Here is a 5,568-nt window from a genome sequence, read left to right on the forward strand (position 1 = left end):
TGGCCTTATGACATGTCATTAGAAATTTCTTTCCAGTTTGAAGTCAATCAATCAGTACCTTTTAGTTTTTGTCATTTAACAAGTCATCCTTCATATTGTCCAAATATCTGCTTTTGTCCAGCAGGATTTCATGAGATCCATAACAGAACCTAAGGTTGTGGGCATGGGAAGCATCAAATTCTACCTGTAGGTCCAGGGGAGTAATGGTGAAAGGTGACAATCTTATTTCCACTTCTTAGTTGTCTTTTCTAGCTACTGAGGATGCAGCACAACATGTAAGTTATTGGTTTAATACATATGTTGCATCCAGCAGGAGAGCTCCCCAATGCTGTGGAATGTCCCTGAGTTGGTGCCTTATATAAGCCCTTTACTATTGACTCTAAGGCTATTTTACCATTCCATAAACTGGATATTTCTGAGAATGGGTACAGAGAAAGCTAGTTGCTGCACTTCCTTTGAGGTACATGGGTATCTTTGTCTCAGGCAATGTTATATGGTACATAATATCAACAGATCAGGCATTCTTAAGTCTAAGAGAAGTGGTGCTGAACAGGGAAGGCAAGCTCATATTCAGAGTATGTATTGATTATAGTAAGGACAAATAGCTACCCTTTCTAGCCTATATGGAATGTTCTCTGGACCCTAAACAAGGTTAACTCCATGAAATTATACCAATTAAGTGAAGCAACTACTTGATAACCTTGATATCCAATTTCCTGCTGTTCTGTGTCCCAGTTAACCACAGGTAAAAGAAGCCTCAGTAATTGTGAGCCCTGCATGGCAGAATTCATAGCTATACTGCTTACCACTTAAATGGAGACTTCTGTTGCCTTCAAACAATCCAACTCGAAGTCCATCATGAGGTCTGCTCTTCCAGGGCTACTGCCAGTGTTGTCTTAGTATGGGTTTCCTAGAAAACAGGATCTAAGGAAAAAAATTATATCCTAACATTGTAAGTAGAATTTAATCCCAAGAAAGCAGAAGTAAGGGAAAATGGGAAGCAACACAAGGGAAGGAGGGAGGGCAAACACGATAGGATGTGCCAGTGAGCTGGCCACCACTCCTAGATAATGAACATAGCTGATAACTTGGCCTCATAAGATATCTTCAGAGAAGCCAAATACAGTATTGCTGCACCTTTGAAACAGCTCTTGGTTCAGAGACTGGAGGGGGTGAAGTAGGGAAGAGAGGGAGGAAAGGAGATGAATTTATTTCATCCTCTAGTGTCTTCTCCCATTGGCTAAGTTCAATCCATAAGGTGTTACTTCTCTTGTATTTTTGGGTTGGGTTGTATTGCCTCTTCTTTCCAGGAAGCTGCTGGGGATGCAGAGTTCCTCCTGGTCCCTCCTTCACAACCAGCTCTATGACTGGGGTCATTTGATCTATATGTGTGTGGTTGGAGAGAGGGCAGCTTCAGTGACCTGGCTCTGTGACTATGGGAACTGTGTTAAGGGTAGTTGGTTGAGGGAAAGGTGGATACAAACAGTGAGAAATAGGTATAGCCAAAAGAAGCTGGGAATAATGCATAAATTGAGTGTTGTTTTAACAGAATACCACAGACTGGGAAATTTATAATGAACAAAAATTTGTTGGCTTATGGTCCTGGAGGCTGCGAGGTCCAAGATTGAGGGGAGGGGGCTTCTTGTTGTGTCATCCCATGGTGGAAAAGAGGATGAGAAAGAGAAAGAAAAGCAGGCCAAACTCATCTTTTTATTATGAACCCACTCCAGTAATCACGAACCCTTTCTCACCATAACAGCATTAATCTATCCCTAAGGGTAGAGCCTTCATGGTCTAATCACCCCTCATTTGGCCCCACCTCCCAACATTACTGCATTGGGGATTAAGTTTCCAACACATGAACTTTGAGGGACACATTCAAATCATAGAACTGCATCTGGCAAAGGTTCAGGAAATTGTGTTGAGAAAATGGTGATTTGCCCCAGACCTACACCCCATTAGACTCTTTTCTGCCTAGAAATTCCACAGGAATAATCAAGAATACATTTCCAACATGAATTATCATAAAACATTTATACTTCTTGCATTCCTAAGGCACCTAGCAAAGTGCCTGCCACACAAAATGCTCTAGGCAATTTGGCTTTGGAAGCCTTACAATTTTTAAGAAGCTGTCTCCAGTGTCTGATGGACCCAGTGGACAAATTATCACACTATGGATTTATCTTCTTACAAAATGTACATATTAGAAATTAAAAGGAAAAGAAAAAACCTACTGTCCATGACATTTAATTTAATTGCTGGTTCATTTCTATAACTTAAATCACATAACCTACTGGAAATGATTTTTACCCCACTTGTACACTCTTGACTATTTTTTTTCTTGAACATAGAGAAATGTAAACCATTTTCTTAGTTTGAACAGGACATTTGAATTTATGTACCTTTTAATGATTCAGAGTTGTTTAATTTTGGACTTAAAACAAGCAAGAATATCCTTTAACACAGATTCTATGATTTGTAGGTAACTTTTACATTTCATTTGTGAGGAAAGAATGAGGATTGGAGGTGGTAGGTGGTAAGAAGAAATCCAAGGAAAAGTAGAGCTCTATTAATTGGTATTTGCAAATGGAAGAAAGTTTTTTTACTTGTTTTTTTTGAACCAGAGAATCCTATATTACAACCAATTAATATATTAAAATTGATTGCCAGCATTGATAAATTAGTTTTCTTAGTCAATATTTCAGGTGCTTGAGCTATCATTCAGTGAAATTCACCCAACATCACTAAGTTATATCCTTTGGGAATTTATATATTAATATAACAAGTAAAAACAATCAATTACAGGACTGCTTTAGCTAGACTGTGTTAATAAGCTGCAATAATTTACATTAAATAAAGATCTTCACTATTCTTGGATATATATGGGTATGTAAGCAGATGACTACATAGTCTATTCAATTAGAACACATGCAGGAACTAAGACTCCATTAAATCAACCTCATTCAGGTATTGTTCCTTAACAGCATTTGAAGGGTGTCTTTGTTTTTTACGGTTTTATCTGGCAAGAATAAACTATATGAAAATGGAAATCATTTATAATTAGCTAACATATTTATTACATACAATATGCATGCTTTATAATCATACATTGTCATTCACATGTATGGCTCTTAGGTGCATGGAAATTTTGAAATAAATGTTGTCTTCACTTGCTGTTATTATTTCTATCATTATTGTCAAAATGATCCTGACTCAAAGGAACTGCATGCCTTGGGAAATAATCGAGCCATGCTGTTTTAAGACTTTGCTATTGAATGGCCTATTTTATGTTGACCACACACTTGTTGCATTGCCCAGCCCAGGGTCTAATGTGCTTTAATGGTAGACAAAATAGTTGAGATGGAGGGTGGAAGAGGGAAGAATGAGCAAGGCTAACAAAACTTACAACTCCTAACTGCCTATTTAGCTATCTGAAATTCAACCATGAACTCTGTAGTCTTTAGAGTTGCTTGAGTGTTGTCCATTGAGTGCTTTAAGAATTACCAAAACAAGCCAGGCACGGTGGCTCACGCCTGTAATTCCAGCACTTTGGGAGGCCATGGTGAGTGAATCACTTGAGGTCAGGAGTTCGAGACCAGCCTGGCCAACATGCTGAAGCCCAGTCTCTACTAAAAATACAAAAATTAGTCGATGTGGTGACACAAACCTGTAGTCCTAGCTACTCAGAAAGCTGAGGTAGGAGAATTGCTTGAACCAGAGAGGCAGATGTTGCAGTGAGCAGGGATTGCACCACTGTACTCCAGCCTGAGCAACAGAGGGAGACTCTGTCTCAGAAAAACAACAACAACAACAACAACAACAACAACAACAACAACAAACCTTTTGTTAGCCTCTGTCTTATATTTCCTGTTTGCCTATTTTAATTGTGAATCCTCCGTGGTAGAATAGTTTCGCCACAGCAGAATGTCTTACCAGTGCCTATATTGCTACCTTAGGAAGCCTGGAATTGTGATGCTACTCAGACCACTTGCCAGCTGCTTAGCTATATTGCTGGAGCTCCTTTAGGCACCTTCTTCACATCACTGATTTTTGGTCTTTTACGCTAATCGTTATAACTAGATTACTAGGAGCCAGTGTCCCAGGATCCTCATGTAACACTGAATTAATACCTTCCCCGCTTCTCTTATGACCCAATACTTAGCACTGAATTCCTGTACTGGCCCTCATTAATTGGCTGCCTAGCTCTCTGCTCCATCATCAGGACAGAACTCCAACACTCTGGTTTTCAACCTTCCACAGTGGGAGGGGGAATTTTGGCTTCCAGTTCTCCCAATTTTCTGATTGGGTGTTGGGGTGAGATCCATACTCTATGACTTGAACTATTTCAGACTCTTGAGTGGTCCCTCCCTTTGTGGATTCCTGATCATTGTGTTTGACTAATGAGAACTGACATTCAGTGCTGATGGCTTCTGGAATTAAAAATGTGAGGCAGTGTCTGCTTAGGCACTAGCTTGTACAACCCAACTCTCTTTTACCTGTGTCTGCGTTTAAATTGTTTTTTCCTAATTCCTATTTTGATGTCACCAACTCAAAGGTCCCAGTCCAGGGCCACCTGGATTATGACCAATGTGAAATCTTATAAGAACCCCACGGCAAGTCCTGTGAGAATGAAATGGAAACAGAATAGAGAAAAAGACCATCAAAGCATGTCTGAGAACATCTTGGTTTGCGTCACTGGTCTCCAGGGACAGTCCTAGTGACAACATTGTTCAGAGCGGGCAATTTGTATATATAGCATCTCTCCATCTTTCATTTTCAAAAGGATTTATTTTTATCCCCAAAATACCTTCCAGTTTACTTATCCTAAGGAGCCCTGCTTCTTTGGCAGTTTTCTGCTGGCCACATTAGTTGGAAACCTCTCTGAGCATCTCTGCTTGGCTGCCAATCTCTGTCTGACTGACAGCATCTAAGAGATGACTTCCTCTGGGAATAAGCAGAAAAATTTGAGGAAATAACTAAAAGTCGTGTAGAAAACAAAGCCTTTTTCCAACCACTTACAGTTTTCCTCTAAGTGCTCAGCAAAGAGAAATAGCTCATGGAAATCTTTTTCCTTGTGTTTGCCCTTTGAGGGCCAGCAAACCTTTTTCTATTCATTATATAGGACTGCTTGGGTGGAACAGTAACTTAGAGATGTCATCATTTCATGGAAGGGTCTTGTCTTTAATATGCAGAGTAGATGAAAGCCTGTAGAAATGTGATCATGGTGTAAAAGGATTTTACATTTCAATGTGAATAATGACAATGTTTTTAATTGAGAAGAGCATTGTTGTGCATGAGCCAAGAGACTCCTTCTGCGGCTGTTGGGAACCATTTCCTCCAGGACTCATCCCGATAGTCTGTCATCAGGTGAGAGTGTCTCTTGGGCTGCCAGCCAGTTCTTGGACGGCTGAAACACTTGCCTGGGCACTGGCTTCTCACCCCACAGTGCTCTCTGAACAGAGTTGCCCAGAGTGACTCACACAGAAAACTGTTACCTCATTTTGTTCAATTCCATTGTGTGGGCTGAAGGTTGAGTTTAGCTGGGAGAGAGGAAAGTGAGGACCAGAG

The sequence above is a fragment of the Cebus imitator genome, unplaced genomic scaffold (genome assembly GCF_001604975.1).
Source record: "Cebus imitator isolate Cc_AM_T3 unplaced genomic scaffold, Cebus_imitator-1.0 Scaffold39, whole genome shotgun sequence".
Classification (NCBI taxonomy): domain Eukaryota; kingdom Metazoa; phylum Chordata; class Mammalia; order Primates; family Cebidae; genus Cebus; species Cebus imitator.